Here is a 20,289-nt window from a genome sequence, read left to right on the forward strand (position 1 = left end):
ACGATTGGCCTCAAAGGCTGGCTGGCCTCTGGCTTTTGTGTTATTTAGTGAAATAAAGAATAAATAATATTTTTAGATTTGATTTAATTAATTTCACTTATACCTAAAAGCTATCTTGTAATTTAAATTATAACTTACAATATATGCCTACATCAACACAAAAACCCTTTCACCAGCCCTAAATGTATTTGCCTTCGAAAATTCAATACTGTATGTATTTTTGGAGTAAAAAATGTAGCTTAAAAATAAAAAAATCTTTTTCCATCAGTTAGTGATGAAGTAATTTATATGAAAAGGCTCGGATAGCCCAGTTTTAGTCCTTTCAGTTCGCAGGATTGTTTGCCTTTCACGGTTTCATTACGTTATAATTAAATTGAATCATATATTAGTGTTTACTTTACCGTGGATTCTATAAAAAAGGCTTATTGGGCTAGGGAATATAAAAAAGCCACCGTGGCGTCTAGCTAGTTTAGCGTCAACCTGTAAAAACTAGGATAGTGCGTTCGATACCCACTCGGAGGAATGAGTTATTTTCATTTGTCTGGTCTGGTAATACATAATGAGGAATTCAGTCCTATTTGGACACCGTCCGTCCGTTCCTCACCGAATTCTGGAGGCATTGCATGTTGATTGGCGAAACTCAACGCCGCGAAACACGCAATGCCTCCAGAATTCGGCAGAAAGTAGGGAACGGACTTAACACGAGGTTCCCTCTGCCTACCCTGCTGTGTGTGTTAAATTTGATTTTAGCATCAGTATATTCATATTAATTTTCCTTAGATGTCCACATCAGAAACAAAGTGTCTCAGTAAATGATCAGGATTCAGGTCACTGAACAGATACCCGGTTGATGTAAATATTTATATAGGCTGAAAATGTTTGCTTAACCTAAAAACCTTTTGCAATGTTTGTAATGATATTTGATATTTTGTTTTCCTTGAACTCTACGCCATCTAATATGTGGCTAGGCCGTGATGGTAGAGACACCCATACTATAAACGTGATGATTTATCTTCCTTTCTCCTCCCTAATAGGACACAACGTGGCGTTTAGTTCCACCACGAAACGCGCAATGTTTGGAATTTGGGCAAAAATTGGAAAACACAGTACCTATACTCCTTTAGATACAGTTTCCAAGTAAAAACTGTATGAAGCTAAAAGTGGTAAATTCTTAAGTTATACAATACAATACAATACAATATACTTTATTGCACATAAAAAATTTACAAAAATTATATACAAAATACATTGAGACAACATGTACAATAAGGCGGCCTTATCGCTTAAAGCGATCTCTTCCAGGCAACCTTTGGTCGTTGGAGTTGTATAAAAAAGATGGTGGGTGGTGCATTAAATTGCAGGACATTGTTTAATAGTAGAAATAAAAATAAAATACATATACATATATATGTATATATATACTACAAATAAATATTTATATAAATAAATATAATAATAAACAATAAATAACATATATATATATACATACAAATCATAGATATAATATTTATACATTTCTAAAAAGTATTTTGAAAAGTAAAAGTATAAAACAAAGGCTAAATTAAATATTCATATAGTGGTTTTTAAGTGAAGTTATGTTCGCTCCTATCTTTTTTTACTACGAGTATATCAGGTATAGTATCTACGTATTTGTATTGTGGAAACAGAACTAATGATATTACTTTTTTTTAGCTTCACGGTGTGTATATATCAGTCTAGGTCCAGAGAATCTAGATTATCAAAACAATCGTGCCGCCTGGATTCGAAATATTGAATAGCGGAACTGAACGCCGTGTTTTATTACTATTTTTTATGTTAGATGGGTATTTAGTTGTTTAAATTCAAAATAATTTATCTCGTAATCGCACATTTTATGAACATAGTGTATCGACAAATAAACATATTTGAATCTGTATTATAAAAAAATTCAAATTCTCGTGGGCGCCTAAAATTTAACAAAAAGAAATAAATGTTTAATGAAGGTAAGACTACTGAATAAAGGGACGACGGGTAAATTTTTATTAGGGTCCAGTATACTTTAGATATAGAACTTTTACAAAAGCTCACTTACAAACGACAGAGTTCCATCATATTTTCAAAAATTACAGACTTCGAGATTACAACTTCAACAACCTTCACACACATAACAGTTTTGGCAGAGGGAGGAATCTGGAAATATAGTGTAAAGACACTCCACCCCTATTATGACACTTGGGAAACCCTTTTACCGCTGAGTGGTGACACAACGGTGAACAATAGCTGATACGCGGCGTATATAATATCTTATATTATATCGACTGACGTAACTTAACTCCTCATAATACGGGAAACGCGTGCAAAAACAATCTAATTACTGTTTCCAAATTATAACCTCTGCAATAGTAGTTTACTGACAGGAACGTTAACAAATGTATATTTCGCGTGATACTAAAGATTTCACCAGTTTCCTATTTACATTGCACTCGAAATAAGTTTTTTCTGTTTTGTAATGGTTATTTAATAGGACATAATAACGACATAGTAGTTTTACTGGAGAGAGTAATGAATCTAAAGTTGTTTTTTAAAGAGGCCTCTTCAAAGATAATTTTGTGAAATAAAAAATGAACGTTAATGGAAAACCATTAAATTTAAATAAAAATTTATTTTTGAAAATAAAATATAAAAGATTATTATTAGCTTCACCTGCTCATAGCAAGGTAGACAGAAGAATACTGGGAACGGGAACCTAGTGTTAAGACACTCCGTTCCGAATGAGACCTTCCCTTGTTCCCTTCCCTGCGCTACACCCCAAAGTAAAATATTTTATTAAAATTATCTCTAAGGTGTAGCTGGCTGTAGTGACAGTGACAAAGAAAATAATAAATCGTAGTTAATATAATCTTTTAACAGGTATAATCCAACGAATTCTTATACGATGTAATATAAGCTTTGAATCATAAAAGGATTAATACCAACATTTTGTTAAGCAGAATAAAATACGGTATCTCTAATCCTATTACATTTGGGGGATTGTTAAAAATATATAAGATACAAATAATGTAAACATATAATGCGTGTATTATATACATACACACAACAGAGTGATATTATAAGGGTTCCTTTTTTACTTAAAAATACAGAATCCTAAAATCACTCGACTCAGAATTCGAGACATTGAATATTGAGTAGTGGAACTATGTCTTGTTTTAGAGTGATAAAAATAATCTCTGATATAATTTTTTAAAATTCTCGAGAATAATTATTTCCTCTGAGATGGGATTCCACAACCAACGCGCTTAAAGTAAAATATTTTCCCCCACCACAGCCTCTACTATAAAAGTATTAGTTTCATATATCCAAACGTTATTAGTACATTTTTTTTCTCGAGTCGCTATAATCTCATGAAATATATCAAATTAGCATCTCATTTGATACAAAATGAGATCCCAAGCGGACATCAACATGTAAATTTCATTTACATACCACTGAGACTGTGGAGGGTGTGACAGACACGGGATGGATGGGTGCGAAATCTACATATAGATAGATAGGGGTAGTTTTTGGATTTTTATACCTTGTATATTGTTGAGGCAAGTTGAGTTTAGCGTGCGACTGTAAATATGACAGTTTATGAATTCGATTCCCACTCGAGGTAATGAAATATTTAATATTTTCATGTAACGAGGCAAAGCACGGCGTTGAGTTCCACAGTTCAACATGCAATGCCTCCAGAATTCGCCGGATAGTGGTGAACAGTAGTTTCTTAATGGGGACGAAGTGTCTTACCTACCTCTGCTACGGTCCGGGCTAAAAAAAATGTTTAGCTCATATAATATGTTAAAAAGATTTCTTTAGCTCCTCTCATTTCGTTTCAGAGAGTTTGTAAAACAAATTAAATGTACAAATACAAATTCTAAAGGGTCTCAAGGATTTGGAAAAGGCACAGTAAGTTAATTATCAGTTTGAACTGATCCTTCCGAATCTTATTCCTTTAAAGGAATAAATAAAAGATCTTGATAACAAATAATAACATAAATAAAAAGAAAATTATAAAAAGACATTGGTTAAAGTGTAGAAGTAACTTTAATGAAATAAATTACATTTTCCTTCAACTTGCTTGTGGGGGTGAACATAAATTAAAATTATGATTTCCTCACCCTATTTTCCACCCTAAAAAAATATATGACGTAATTAAATTGAAGAAGTATTAGAGTAAGTAGAAGGCACATCGGTGTGACTATTAACTCGACCGCAGCTAAAGTGGATACATCCAAATGATTACCATGTTTTAATATAGTCTATAGTCTACTTCAATATTATATACTATCCAGCACAAAAAGAATATTTAAATTTCACCAGTAGTTACTGAGAAAAGCGCGTTAAACCAAGCCAACTCTTCAGCTTTATAATATTAGTAGGTAAACATACGTAATGTAATCATGTAATGTGATGATCAATTTTCGGTTTAATATCGCCATAAGATCCGCTTTATCACTCTATTCCAATAAGCAAAGTAATAATGGCGTTGTTATGACGCTACGGTCGTTAGCTGGTACTAGGGGCAGTTAATACAGATTTATTTGTTATTTAATTGTTATGTAAAGAAAGGAAAATATGAACAAAAACATATGAACAACAACTATTGGTATATCTAGAGATATTTTGTGGAGTTTCGAATTGAGCTCTGAGTGGAACGGTTTTTTTTATTTTGAGGCTTAATTTACTTGTCAGTAAAAAAATTACCACACTATTCTGTGATAGGCATGAACCATCCAGCTCCCACTATTCCTGAGGCCTTGGAAACATTTATATTTTCATGTAGTTTTGCCACTCTACACAAACAAACAACACACACAAATTGTTGCCGAATGAGGAATGTCTTTAATTTTTTTTTTGCCACAAATGAATGTGCCTAAAGAGACATATCTATAAACGTACCTAGTACCTACTTTGTTTTATTACCTAATATTGAAAAGAAAAATATTAAAAAGCTTAAACAACATAATTATTCATATTTAAATATTCATGAAATGTATACGCATATTAAGGATTTGTTTTTCATTTCACAACACTCAACACCGCAATACGAGTACGTTTAACTACGGCGTTGGGTTACATGTATTTTCGTACATACTAGAAACGCGTAAAACCAAGATGAATTAAAAATTCTTAGAAATCAAATCAATTTATCGAAGATCGAGAAAATTCCAGCACTTGTATGTCGTATCGTCGTGGTTTTGGTAACGTAATTGGTTTTGGGAAGCTATAAAAATTATTTGGCAAAGCTAGGTTTGGTGCTAGGTATGTAGGAAGCCTGTGTAGTTCTAATTTTATAGACTGTAGCAAAAAAATATTATATTCTTGATTTTTAGGTCAAATTGGTGGTGTGAGAACAGAGAACGGTTCTCACATCAGAGAGAGATATTCTCTATATGAAATTTATACATACCCATAGTAAAATAATAAAATTAATAAGAATATTGACGTTATTGATTTACTATTTAAATTTCATACAGAGAATATTTGTATTTTTTTATATTATAACTTTTGGGACTAAGTTATGCGTCCTGACATCTACTACGTATGTCTATAGGAAAGAGTTTGAAGAATTATGAAAAATATTGAAAAAAAAAAACTCTTTCAAATGATAATGATAGAAGAACAGATAAGTAATTCAGATTAGTAAGTAAATAATTGAGAAGTTCCAGCTGGCGAAGCCAGCAGTTAGTAAAGTTAGTAAAGTATTCATTTTAATAAAAGAATAATAACGACAATATCCAATTTTTTTTTCGTAGTATTTTACGTTCCGTTCTCTCTGTCTCTCCCTCTCGGGACAGCGTGAAGTAAGTAAAGTAAGCTTTATTATTATAGTTAAAAGAAAAAAGTACTCAGCACGCTATGTCTCAAAACTTAGGTAAGTAAGCTCTCTTAGCCTACCCTGCTTTGCAGGAAAAACATGAAGATGCTTTTAGATTATTTTTTTAAATATTTCAATAGCGTAGTAAGGTGATAAAGTTTACTCTAATTTATAAGTATGTATGTATATTGCACACTGCACCCAACCTACATGTATGTATCTTTTATGGGTGTGGTATCTCATAGTGATGTCAATTTTGTTCAAATACTTTTACTTATAATTTATTACTTAAAGTTTACTGTTTTGTGCCTTATATAAAGTCAGTTATTCCATGCATTATTTTTTAAAATAATGTTGATATTTTTTTGACAAAGAACATATAAAATTTTACTTGGTAACGAAACAAATCAAGCGGGGGTTGTTGAATTCTATATTCTTCATTAGTTACCTAATCTAAGTATGACTTTGAGTTTTTAACATTAATTTTAGACCATGTTTTTAACATCAATTTTAGTGCATGTTAATGCACTAATTTTATAAATTAGTGATGAGCTAGTAGTGATTGGTCATTATATCCTCTCGGTCGCAAAATACAAATATCTATTGCAAAAGCGTAATAATATCACAAATCTTTACCTATACATTAGGTAATAATAGCTTCAGACCGAACGTTGAATGACTATTTTTTACACTGAAGCGACAATATAAAAAGATCTATCTAATGTTTTTACTAGCATATCACAAAAAAAGTAGTCAACGAACTGTTGGCAACTGCTTTTACATATAGAATACAAGTGAAAAATAGCTTCGCCCGATTAAACCTTTTTTTAGCTTCGCGCTGTATCCTGCACAAATAAGGGTAGGCAGGGGGAACCTGAGAACCCAGTGTTAAGATTCTGTTCCCATTAAGACACTTCCGTTCCCCGCTTTCCGTCGAATTCTGGAGGCATTGCTTTTTGAGCGGCAGAACTCAACCCCACGCTTTGCCTATTTACCCTGAATGGGAATCGAACTGTATTATTCTGCTGATATTATTTTAACGTTTTATCTAAACCCATTCAGTAGACTTCGCGTTAAAGTGGAACAAATATGCATCCGAACAAGCTTTTACATTTATAATATTAAATAATATTTTTTTTCAGCTTCATGCTGTATCCTGCGTAGGCTACCCATTGTAGGCAGACCAAACGTGGGCACCTAGTGTCAAGACACTCCGACTTCATCAAGACACATCCGTTTCCCACTTTCCGCCGAATAAAATAAATCATTAATAGTTGATATAAGTAGGACTTTGATTTAATATCAGTACGATACATCTAAGATAGACATATATATAAAAACTCTATAAACCTAATCTCAAGCTGCCATTAAAACGTCCCCACGTTCCGGCTTTATTGCTTTAAATAATCAGGACTAAAGGACGAATGACGTCATTGATATAACGATCGGTGTCGTCACTATGCGAGCCTTAGTCTCCAGATAAGCGGCTGGCACACATCACCAGCCACAATTTAATTTTATTTCCCTGAACCGAACGCACCCCTTTGGTACCATCGATTTTAGGGGGTCTCTTTTAAAAAAACAACATGAACGTGTACCACACAGTGCGAACTAAAACATATAAAACTAATATACCTCTGGATAGATTGGTAAGTCGTTATTTTTATTATAATTAAGCTGTTTTATTATATTTTGCAAAAAAATATAGATTAAAAATAATAATAATCATTTGACGTTTGAAACGATCAGCTGATTACGATCGATTTTCACGTGTAATAAGCTAGCATCGATGCGGCCGCCTTGCACTACAGCGTATATTAAGTTAAATATAAATAAATATATATACTTACGAACTTATATTCCCAGCGCACTAAAGCACAAAAAACGCGAAAAATAACCGCTCAAAATACAAATAATTGAATGCGTAAAATAAATTTTTGCTAGTTAAATTCGTTTACGCGAGGCGCAAGTGGTTTTCGCGCTCGGCACCGGCTCGTCGGGCGACTGCCGCAACTCAGAGGAAATCAATACCAACCCCTAGTACGGTACGGCCGGCGAGTTGTGGGCGCCCCGAACTCAGCTATACATGGCTGCGCAGACTTGATTTTACATTTTTTTCTTACTTTTCATTATTTTCTACCGGAGTGCACAATGCGCAAAAGTTCAAAAAACCTAACTTCAGGGCGGCCACGACTCGTTAACCGTACTGTACGTGCCCGCATGCGGAACTAGGCACTAACACCTTTTTCTTTCCGTATTACATAATAAAGAAAGAGCCAACTATATTTATTTGAGTTTCATATTTTTGACGTTGACGTTTCGGCGCGAAAACTGACATTCGTGTCGGCGATTACCAGGAATTAGGTATCAATCGATTTTATAGCTTCATTTTCGATTCGTTAATGGAATCAATATTGGGATATCGTGTTCGTTTTTCGAATTTTATAGTGTGGTGACATCGTTTGCTGTGTTTTTTATTTGTTTCGAGTTGAATAGATTGAAATTTACAGATTTTTGTTAAATATATAATATATAGAATAAATAAGAATTTGTAATTATATTAATGAATGTTCCTCCCTAATATAAGGAGGAACGTTCATTATATAATATTATAATTTATATGTACATTGTGTGGGACAGAAGTGTCTTAATGAGAACGGAGTGTCTTAACAGTAAGTTACCTGGGAACTTAGTGTTAAGACACTCCGTTCTCTTTCTCCATCTGCATACCCTGCTATGTGCAGGATACAGCGGAAAGCTAAAAAAATTTGGACATTGTATATCCTCAATTAAAAAAAAATATAGCGTTGAGTTTTACTCACTGTCACATTTTTTTTTAAACATTTAAAAAAAAAATGTTTTCCCAAAAGGAATATAGAATTCCTTTTTATGTAATCCACAAAATGCAAGAGACGATGAAAATAAAATAAAATTATATAGATCAAGCGTATTTACGCCATGTTTAAAAAAGTAAAAATATATTTTCATTATTTCAAGTTTTGTACTACTGTAATTTTTCCACAATTTAAAGGATTTGTTTATATTTGTATAGCGTTTTACCACAAAAAAATCCCAAAAGTGCCATAATGTGTCTAGAAGGAACATTTTTACGATAGAGCACAGTGGTTTGGCGCAATGCAGCTAAGAAGTCATATTTACTGCAGTCAATTTAATCATGTCAAAATATATTTCACTTTCTATGTTGGTACACAGCTTTGAAAAGTACAAAGAGCTTTTAAAGTTTGAACGTTTAAACAAAATAAAATTTTAAATTAAAATAAAAATTTTAAAGTCTTTAAGATTGAATTTATTAGGTTGACCTATTTTTTATGTGATTGAGAAAGCTTAAGGAGAATTTATTTATATATATATATTTTTAATGAAATTGTGTTAATTTTTTCTTTATCATAGTTTTCTCCTGTGTTCTGCATATAGCAGGGTAGGAAGAGGAAACATAAAGTTGAGACACTCCGCTCTCTACGTCCAATTTTCAAGATGCCGTTAAGTGGTGGCACTCAAAGTCTCTTCTTATTTCTTTATCAAACCGAGGAAATAGTCATCATTCCTTCGAGTGGGAATCGAACCCACAACCGTCGCGTATAGAGTCAGATGCTGTGACAATATTGTCACACGGTGCCACGATGTATAACTGTAAGCACGACGGTAGCATGTTCTACTCTCTCTCTCTCTCTCTCCACTCGGGGGAATATTTAATCTTTTTTCACATCCCTGCTCCGATAGATACAGCGGTCGACTGTCTCGCAATATAGGCGGAAGGCAGGGAACGCAATGTTCACAACTACTCTCTCGGAGTTTTCCCTATACTAGGTACCCGCTAAGTACTAGCTTAGCTGCTAAAACAGCGACTGACTTATATTAACCTTAGCCCTTCTAATAAACAAAAGTTAATCCATTCAATACAATTCATACAAAATAATTAAAGTTGAAAAGTGTGACTGTAAGCAAAATGAATGAAGGCGAGCTTTTAAAATAGGTAATAAATTACAAAGTTGTTTGTTACGGAGAAGCTTACTGGGGAAAAATTTTAACAAGATAACCGATACGGTAGCTTTTTAGTAGCAAAAATTATTAAAAGTTACCCTCCACCTTATATATTTTTTTCAGTGTACTATGTTTTAAAATAAAAAAGTAGCCGTTCAGGTTTAGCTGATAGTTGTAATAGATATACTGTGTAACCATTTTTAAAGTTATTTATTTCAAAAGAAAAAAACTAAACCCTTAAGTATGAAACCAATTTGTTGTCCGTCTGTCCGTTTCTCAGTAGCATTTTTCTAAAGATCGTATTAATCTGAAATTTATACCAAATATCCAGATCTACAGTCCCTCAAGATAGAAAAAGAATTTTGATCTAAATTAAAATTACGAACTTTGTTGAGAATAAATGATAACACACAAAATGTCACAAATTCAGACAAAAGGTAGAGAACGGAGAGTCGTGACACGTTATCTCTGCCCTCTCTGTATATGGTAAATGGAATACAGCAACTCTGCAATATTGGACAAAATATTTTTAACGTAAAAGCTTTCCAATGTTACGCCACCTATCGTCTGTAGGAGAAAATAATTGTTATGCAATTTACTCTAGGTGGCGCGTATGAGACTAAATCTTGATATTGCTAAGGACGACGAAGATTGTATAATGTGTTTAATTTTACATAGATGTCGCTCGTATAAGTATAGGTGTAGTAAAATTTTATAAATTATTTATAATTATTATAATTTTACCACTGCAAAAAATATTACAGTAATTCTAAAAATAATATAATCCTATGACCCCATTCGAGGAAAATGAATTATTTCATTTCGTCGCTCTGGTAACGTCTAGTAGTCTGTAAAGTTTGTAGCCTATTTAACTTTTTCTCATTGTTTTTACTTTAACATTATTTATATTAAAAAGTAGAGCCTCGAATTCAATATCTTTTTAAGAATTATTCTTGACAAAAAATATTTTTATGTAGTAAAGATTGTTTTTTTTTTTGTTTTCTTTTTTTAGCTTTATGGAGTATAATAAATATAGCAGACTAGAGTAAATAGAGGGAACCTATTCTTAAGATTTTCCGTTTCCCCTTTCCGCCAAATTTTCAAAGCGAGGTAAATAAAAAAAATACATTTTTCATTACTTCGAGTGGGAATCGAACCCACAACCTGTCGCGTTTACAGTCGCATAGTTGTACCCCTGCGCCACGACTAAAAATTATTACTTACAAAAAAATATACAAAGATTAATAATAAAAGTTGCAATAACCTTTTCAATTCAGTATTTCCTATCTTTTCCAATATTCTGTGAACCTTAACCTTTGTGAACTGACCCAGTTTGATATTTACAAAATACACAACTTCAATCTGTGAAGACTTAAAGTGAAAGCAAAGTTTTAGTTGCCTAAAATGTACAGGTATTCCACATTAGCCTTATGATTGTAATATACTAGTGGACGCGCGCAGCTTCGCTTGCTTATATAGGGGTGAATTCTAATAAACCACGAAACACGTGTTCAATGAAGTATTTTTAAGAGTCTTAATATCAAATTTTATAAAAATCGGTGGCGATTAATGTTTCGAGTGACTGTCAGTATCGGGATCATCTGGAAAACAAGGCCAAGTTGGCCTCAAAGAAACTGGGGGTCATTAATAGAGCGAGACGGTACTTCACGCCAAAACACCGATTGGCCCTATATAGGGCACAAGTTCGGTCACACATGGAGTACTGTTCTCATCTCTGGGCTGGTGCACCCCAGTATCAGCTTGACCCATTTGATCGCATACAACGTAGAGCTGTTCGAATCATTAAAGACCCGTAAGTAAGCTGTGAAAGGCTTGACACTTTGGCTCTGCGTAGAGACGTCTCCTCGCTGTGCTTTCTCTTTCGCATTTATCATGGTGAGTGTTCTGAAGAACTGTTTAACCTGTTACCTGCCGCCGAATTTTCTAACCGCACAGCAGGTCACAAACTTAAATATCATCCACACCATCTGGATGCGTGGCACTCCACTACTGTGCGGTTTCGTAAGAATTTCCTTCCACGCGCCACCGAACTGTGGAATAGCCTACCCGCGGCAGTGTTTCCAGGTCGGTACGATATGGGTACCTTCAAAAAGCGCGTCTATCTCCACCTCAAAGGCCGGCAACGCACCTGTAGCTCCTCTGGTGCTGCACGGGGTCTTGGGCGGCGGTGATCATCATCAGGTGACCCGAACGCTCGTTTGCCTTGTCCTTTTCCCATAAAAAAAAAGATTTAAAGATTTTTCCATACCCTAACTTTCAACCCCTTATTTGCACCCTTAGGGGGTGAATTCTAAGAAACCATGAAACATGTGTTCAATTAAATACTTTTAAGAGTCTAAGTTTAAAATTTAAAACCGGTGGCCATTTAAAAAAACATACAAACTTTCAACCCCCTATTTGCACCCTTAGGGGGAATATTCTAGAAAATGGTGAAACACGTGTTCAATTATATACTTTTTAAAATCTAAATTTCAAATTTTATAAAAATCAGTGCCGATTTAATTTTTTTCCATACAAACTTTGAACCCCTATTTCACCCCTTTAGGGTTAAAATTTTTCAAAATCCCTTCTTAGTGGATGTCCAGATTACGAAACTAAACATCTGTCTAAATTTAACGTTTCTACGCACAGCGGTTACGGCTGTGCGCGCGTCTTACCTCAGTCAGTGAGGACAAGTCCTTTTATATATATAGATATACGTATGTACTATAACTATATGACTATGGAAAATTTAAAGTAGTATAATTTACTTATTTAACACATTTTTATTGTGCATTAAAAAGTATATTACTAAACTTGAACGACTTACTAGAAACCAAAATGAGTTCTATTACGAGAGACAGAGAAACTATTCCGTTCAATGCTCTATCATCAGGCCAGGTTAGATAATAAATAAATAATAATTCTTTCCTTCCAGTCTGTGATTAAGATAAGCGAATATGGATGATGCTATAGTTATTGTATTATAACCTAAACAAGAAAATAACCTCCCAGTTTCAATATGATATGTACAATTATTAGAAGCCATACTAGTTTAATTTTGAAATTTTGTGGAAAATACTGAATTTTAAACGTGTATTCCACATTAAGTATAGAAAAATATTTTAAGCAAACATATCTGTCTCTATCCCCATTTTAAGGATAACCGCCCAAGCAATATGACCGCTAAACCGTATGACTTACCGGTTTCAATGAGGCTCGAATTTAAGCCAGTTGTTCAAATTATTAAACATTTAAAAAAAAATTGGGGATGATAAAAATTGCTCACAGAAAATCTCTTACCCTACTGCGCACACTCGTAAACCACGAGATGAGTGAAAAAAGAACATATAATATATATGTATGATGAGGAAAATTTCTTATATTTAAATACAAACGACTATAATTTGTAATCATAGACTGATTGTGGCGACTGCCCCTCGCTGTTACAGAGTACTGTACTGTGGAATGGTGTCTGTTGAGTAAAAGCAATGAAAGATTGAAAGATTTTAGAAATTTACACAAGCGTTAGATTATCCATAATGCAGATGTAGTAATTTAAAGAAAAATGAAGTTCTTTGTACTTACTGAGGGTTCCATACCAATTTCATGATTGTAGGTCAATAGGAACTTCACTTAGCATCAATTTCAGGATTGTATAGCTACGGACATAAAAATTGACAAACTTATATTTGCGGACGTATGCATTCATTTTGTATGAAATGAACGACAGTAATTTTTTCTATGGAATATCTATAAATTTTAGTTTTTGGACGTTGTTTCCTTTATTAGATACAAGGGCTCAGTCTAAGCTAAGCTTGAATTTCAGAAAAATCTGGTGAGCCTAACTTGCATTTGACTGGTTTTAGTAAGTCAAGTTCCTGTTGACCTACAATCATGAAATTGGTGTAAATGTTCCGATAATATAAATATCAGCTAGAGTTCTCCATTTCAGCTTAATAAAAATGGTTAAGACATGTCCGTTCGTGTGTCTGTCTGTATTTGACCGTCCGTGTGTTTGTATTTCTGTCTGTCTTTCGACAGACATACAGGAGAGACAGACAAATAGATAGACACAAGGCAAACAAAAAAGTGGTCCTGTAAGAGTTCCATTTTTTCTGTTCAGGTACGAAACCCTAAGCATTTGTGATTTGTATGTAACGATCATGGGTTTATATTGCTTGCAAAATGGAATGTTTATATTTAAAATAAACATTCATAAATCATGTTCAAGTCCCTACTTCAAAAGTGCTTGTTCTTCTCGCAACTTGTATTTAGACCACGCGCAACGGCCCTACATGTATGTTCCTCTCAAAAGATTAAAGGTTATTTTAATACGACAGGTAGATCAATCAACCGCTGGATAAGTGTTAATGTTTGGATATAGGTATTTGCTATTGAAACTTACCTATAAAACACTTCGATAACAAATACTAAGCAGGTATATAGACTTCTATAAATATTAAGGTAAAATCCGGAAAGTTATGCACTTGTTAAAGAAGTAGTATAATAAAAAATATATATGTTTAAAATTAATGCAGAAAGTGTACACATGGTCTCGCTGAGTTCCGCATCTCAACTCGCAACATCTCCAAAATGAGGAGGAAATTGGGGACTTTCCTACGAGGTTTCTACAGAGTGAAGTGAAAAATGTAAATCGACATACTAAAATACAGTTCTTTACAATAGATTGTGAAGAAAGATGATTTCTTCTGAGGTTTCAGAAAAAATAGTCAAAGGGGATGCTTTCTTTGATGTCGCCACTTTAACTAACAAAGTAGCTGTATAAAGCATTCGGAATTTACAAATGAGCTAGTAGCTTGTAGTTTTACTATGGATTTGTTTTTCTAGACATACATATATACTCCAATAAACTGCTAATGACGACTGGCACGATTAGGATATATACAAAAGTACTAAAAAGAAGACAGCTTCACGCTTTTCACCCATAGCAGAGTGGTCGGATCCCAAGTCACTCCGTTTTCCCCCCAAATTTTAGATTGCGAGTTCGTTTGTCTAACAGAGCCGGGAAGTTAAAACGAAATGAGTCTAACGAGTGAGTTTGCAGTTAGGCGCTGTAATGCGACATACTGTATCCCGCACATAGAAAGGTAGGCTGAGGGAACCTGAGACCTTAAATAATAGTGTTAAGATACTTGTTTCCATTAAACACTTCGGTTCCCCACTTAACACCGAATTCCAGAGGCATTGCGTATTGCGTGTTGAGTATCGGAGTTCAACACCATGCTTTGGCTCGTTACCAGACCGAGGAAAATGAAACTATCAAATGCTTCATTTCCTCGAGTGGGAGTCAAACCTACAACATGCGACTGACTTCAATATTAATTACTCTTTACAATAATAAACATTTTCTAGATTACTATTCCTACTTTATATTCATAAATGTGAAGTCGGGTGCTGAAATACGAGCTCTTTCAAGCTGTGGAATTAATGAGAGTGGCTGCACCGCACATTTTATCAGTAACCGCGTTTGTGGTTCAGTTACAAACGAACACTGAAATTACTGAATTAATAATTCCTGAATTTATAGTAAGAGCCAATTACTTCGACTATTATTTACTATATGATATTTGTAAAACTATATTAATTATATAAACTTATTTCTTTTGAAAATTGGTCGTTCTTTGAGTAACGGAGTAAGCTAACACTCCCTGCTATATGCTTGTATAATATACAAATAATAACCAACAGACAAATTAAAGATAATTATTAAAGCACACGGATGTAAAGAGTTTATGTGGAGAACGGAGTGTCTGTTTGGCTACTCTGCTATGCAGGAAGACGTACAAAGCTGAAATATTTGAACCTATTTACCCAGATATAAAAATAGTTTGCTTTACAAATCAGCTGACCGCTAAATCTTACCATCAATGATGGTCGCTGACGTCATCGCGCGGCGGAAAACTAAGAAATACTGTTTACTGCATAGATTTATCTCGCGATGTACTGACTCAGTATGGTAGGTGTGTGTATTTATAAAGTGGCTGGCATCGATTGGCAAATTATACTGAGGATCGAGCTCAGTGGTGTGCCATTGGAGAAGCCTATGTTTGGGAACGCTGATATTTTTTAAATTTCACGCTATATCCCGCATAAATAGAAGATAAACAAATATATAGCAGAGTACGAATAGGGAACCCGGTGTTAAGGCACGAGATAATTGAAACCTTGCGGCTTAATTCCCGAAGCTCAACTCCGAAAGTCTTGCTACCAGAGCAAGGAAATAAAATTTTATTCATTTACTATTTTATATGCTTTTATTTTCTCAATGTAACCCTTTTGATTATATATATAATGGCGATCACAAAGCACAAAATAGAGCCTACCCAGTTACGGCAAACACTTACATTAAAATGTAAAAAACTTATTATAATGATATCCAAACCAATCATCGTATTCAGCTAGAAATTTCAACACCACCATGTTATGATGCACCTAGAACATAAATAAGACCGGCATTCATATTTAAGCACGATTCATCATTAGATATATATAAATACTATCATAATATTCTTCAATTAGATTGAACGTACAACTATCACGTTCATTCAGACGTACCAATACATGTAATATATAGATCTATGGGTCGAATCCAGTCCAGAGAAGAGACCAGTCGTGGCCCAGGGGAATAAACGAGCGCGGCGTTGAGTTCAGCCACGCAACATGCAATGCCTTACTAGGTTTCCTCTGCCTGTCCTACTGTGTGCAGAATACAGCGTAAAAAAAAAAAAAAATAAAAAAAAAATGTTTATTGTTCGGACAACACATGATCCATATATGTTAGTAATAATACAATAAAACTTAATATATAGTGTTAGTACTTAATAACTAATAGTGACATTGTAATGTCACACATGTGCCGGAGTAAAGAGAATTCGAGACATTATACCAAAATGGGAGAATGAAAACAATATTTACAGTACGGATCGAACCCACACCGTCTGCGAGGAGAAGGGCAACATATGTACAATATAATATACAGTAGAAACTCGATTAACCGGACTAATTGTTGTGGTTAAGCATACGGATAATCGAATTTATGATCGAACGGCTATCGTGGCGCAGTGCCACAAGCGTGTGACTGAAAGTGTGACAGTTTTGGGTTTGACTCCCACTTGGGGAAATTAATTATTATTTATTAATATTATCGTTTCTTTGCTTTGGTAACAAGGTAGAGCGCAGCGTAAAGTCCCGCTATTCAACACGTAATGCCTCGAGAAACGAGAACTCGGGGAACGAGAGTGGGTTCCATCCTACATACAGCAGGGAAAAAAAATATCAAAAGGCTATGTATGTTTATTAATCAACACATTTTAATAAAAAGTATTTGTATTATTTATATTTTATACATCTATCTACCGAATAGTTAGTCCGGATAATCGCGAATCCATACTTTATTGCACAAAATTACAAAAAACAATGTATAAAAGGCGGGCTTAACGCTAAAAGTTCGGATAAACGGGTTTTCACTTTATATAAAGTATATAAAAGCGAGGCGACTCGCGAGTCGTGATACATCTGGGTGTATTTCAGACTTCAGTGATATTGTAACTCATGTACTCGTAAGTACGGATCTACGTAAACGCCGGCGAGTCTGCCAGCAGAGCGCGTGGCGTTGCATGTGTGCGGGCATAGAGTAGTGGAGCGCTGGATTAGTCTCCCAGAGGGGGTGGAATTATTTTTTAGTTTATTGAAAAAGTTCAATTTAAAACACTTCACAGAAAAAAATATATATGTATTTAAGTTTTGTGGTAGTTTTCTGGTATTTCTAGGTTTGAACCTAGCTGCTGTTGTTTGGGAACAAATGATTCTATAATTCTTAATTAAAATAATTTAGAATCTTCTTAATATTAAAATTACATAATATTAGTATCTTATATGGTCAATAAGGTCGCGAGGCAAACCGCGGCGTTGAGTTCTGCCGCTCAACACGCAATGCCTACAGAATGCAGCGGAGGCTGGAGAACGGAGTGTCTTACACTGGGTTCCTTCTTTGGCAGAAGATTTCTGTAGGTGTGATACAGCGTGAACCTGATTAAATTTATTGGATAATACTAAATACTAATAATATAATATATGCAAAATGGACTAGAAAAAGAATAATTCAAAAGTTTTATAAAACTTTATAAATTAACCGGCATTATCTACAAAACGCCCAGTCTTTGTCGACGCTCGCATTGCGCATGTGTGCGTGACGCCATAACCCGCGGATTCTAACCTAAATTCGAATTTCGAGCTTCGCTTTCCGCGGACGCGCCCGGCCAGCGCTAATTTAAAAATAAAACTATTTTTTTCACATTCGACGTACAACTTCGCGTTATTCTGCCAAACGTTTTTTTACACAATTTTACTTAATTATAAGAATTATGAAAATTATTTAAGTTTTAGATTTAAGTTTTTGGTTTTGTGTTGAAAATAGAAAAAATATTATCGTTATAAATAGTGTAATGGTATTTCGGTGACATATCGACCTCGACGGTTTTCGCGGTCTTTTTTGACAGTGTTGTGTTGTGTCACTCAGTGTGTGGATTGAAATTTATATGAGGTTTGTCTATTTTTTATTATTTTTACGTTAATCACACTTTAATAATCATATAAAAGTAAAAAAATGTATACATATATTTTATTAAAAGAGGTAAAGCTCTGTTGTAGCTAAGTTTTATAGAATGGCATTCTGAAATGGGCTATTAGTCAATTGGCAAATTATTAAGCTCGTATATATCTGTTATCATTTACAGATATCTTAGCCTACTTTGATTAATATAAAAGAATGTCAATATTAATTGATTTTTGTACACAACAATTTTTTAGTCATAAAATAGTTTTAGTGCACCATATTATATGAAAATAAACGATTCGTAAATAAATAATAATATTTGCATACTATAAATGAATAGGTATATAAAAACTTACTTATTCTTGTTAGCTTTACGCTCTATCCGTATCCAGCTTATAGCAAGATAGGCGGAGGTAATCTAGTGTTAATACACTCCGTTCTCCGCTTTTCGTCCAATATCGAAACATTGCGTGTGGAAAGGCGGAATTCAACGCTGCGCTTCATCTTGTCACCGGGGCAGGGAAATGAACATTTTTATCTCGCCGAATGGATATCGAACGCACAACCGTCGCGTTTTACAGTCATACAGTCGTAGTCTGTGCCGCCGCGCCAATTTAATTAAATTGTTTGTGTAATCTTTATGTATTTCGCCCGTTTTGCTTTTGCATTTTGTCCAAAACTACAGACGTTTGTAATTAATCACTCTGTTCTCCATAAATATTTTGTATCTACCGATTGCTAGAAACCAGTGATGCATTGTATCATGTGTTCCTTACAAAAAATTTTTATTTACCTTGAATATATTTATTAAAAATAATTGAGGAACATAGTAACGATTTAAGTATTTCTATATTTATATATAATTAAACTGTATTGTATGTTTTTTATTAATATTTATCATATTTTCACGCTGTTCCGAAAACCCTCCTTTTATATCGATCAGAGATAGAGAGAGAGAGTTCTCTGCTAACTGCTATCCTGCATTGAAAATATCGCGTGCTAAACGGCGGAACTAAACGGGGCACTTCGTCTATATATAAATAAAAAAGCCAAATAGCAATATAAATAGTGACACAGTAATGAGCGGAACTGTTAATTAGGAATTGAGTGTCCTAACACTAGATTCTCTCGACCCCTCTACATACCCTGCTACAATGACACTTTCAATTGCTGTTCATACTATATAATGTCAACTTTAGGTGTATAGAAGATGTTCTAAATATACCTACTTTAATGCTACTTCTTTTTAGGTATCTACTACTATGAAGTTTTATTTAAACTTGGCTAATATTTTTCAGTTAAATACCTAATCTGTAGTTTAATACTAATATTATGAAGTTTAAGAGTTTGTGTGTTTTAGCTCTATAATCTCATTAATTACTACTTCGTATGAAGAAAAAAATTGTGTGCGATATCGAGAAAGGCTTTAGACTATACTATATCACGTTCCTCTTCCCGTAACCCACTGACCACTGAACCTGCGCTGCGGTCGCAGTCAGCTCGGGCACTCAGAATGCCTCAGACCTGTGTATGACACAATCTAATTGCTCTTTTTGCTTTTCTTTTGACCGCAGACAGAGAACAGAGCGGCAATTAATAAATAGTAGTGTCATAAATAATAGAAATAAGCTTGGATTGTATAATAATTTAACATTCAATTCTTCAAAATTTTCTAGTATCATTTACATTTTTAAAGTGTTCGTTCGGACGGTGAACAAGAGCCAGTTCAAATCTCATTACGTATTTTTTTACACGGCAGGTATATCATTTACTTAGTGATGTATCTTACTGAAAGTCTCGTGACTTCATTTGGGTCAACACAATACATTTCGAACTTTCCATTTATATAAAACAGCCTTTGAGTCTTCATACA

The 20,289-nt window shown here is 34.1% G+C and overlaps 2 protein-coding genes across 9 annotated transcripts in view; one reads left to right on the top strand and one right to left on the bottom strand.

The window, feature by feature from the left end:
- LOC146529703 (uncharacterized) overlaps nucleotides 1–7,854 on the bottom strand; it is a 60,022-nt gene extending 52,168 nt beyond the window's left edge. For 3 of the 7 annotated variants that reach the window (XM_085201731.1, XM_085201736.1, XM_085201730.1), the window contains exon 1: nucleotides 7,687–7,854. The gene's annotated coding sequence lies outside the window, so the exon portion shown is untranslated. The remainder of the gene's footprint in view (nucleotides 1–7,686) is intronic. The other 4 variants (XR_014879001.1, XM_085201738.1, XM_085201732.1 and 1 more) reach the window with 2 other exon arrangements.
- Nucleotides 7,855–18,103: 10,249 nt separating this feature from the next.
- LOC146529704 (muscle calcium channel subunit alpha-1-like) overlaps nucleotides 18,104–20,289 on the top strand; it is a 44,445-nt gene continuing 42,259 nt past the window's right edge. Inside the window, exon 1 of one of the 2 annotated variants that reach the window (XM_085201603.1) lies at nucleotides 18,104–18,404. The gene's annotated coding sequence lies outside the window, so the exon portion shown is untranslated. The remainder of the gene's footprint in view (nucleotides 18,405–20,289) is intronic. The other variant, XM_085201602.1, reaches the window with a different exon arrangement.

Source organism: Heliconius melpomene, chromosome 18 (assembly GCF_056956725.1).
Source record: "Heliconius melpomene rosina isolate 202511_hmr_F chromosome 18, ASM5695672v1, whole genome shotgun sequence".
Classification (NCBI taxonomy): Eukaryota; Metazoa; Arthropoda; class Insecta; order Lepidoptera; family Nymphalidae; genus Heliconius; species Heliconius melpomene.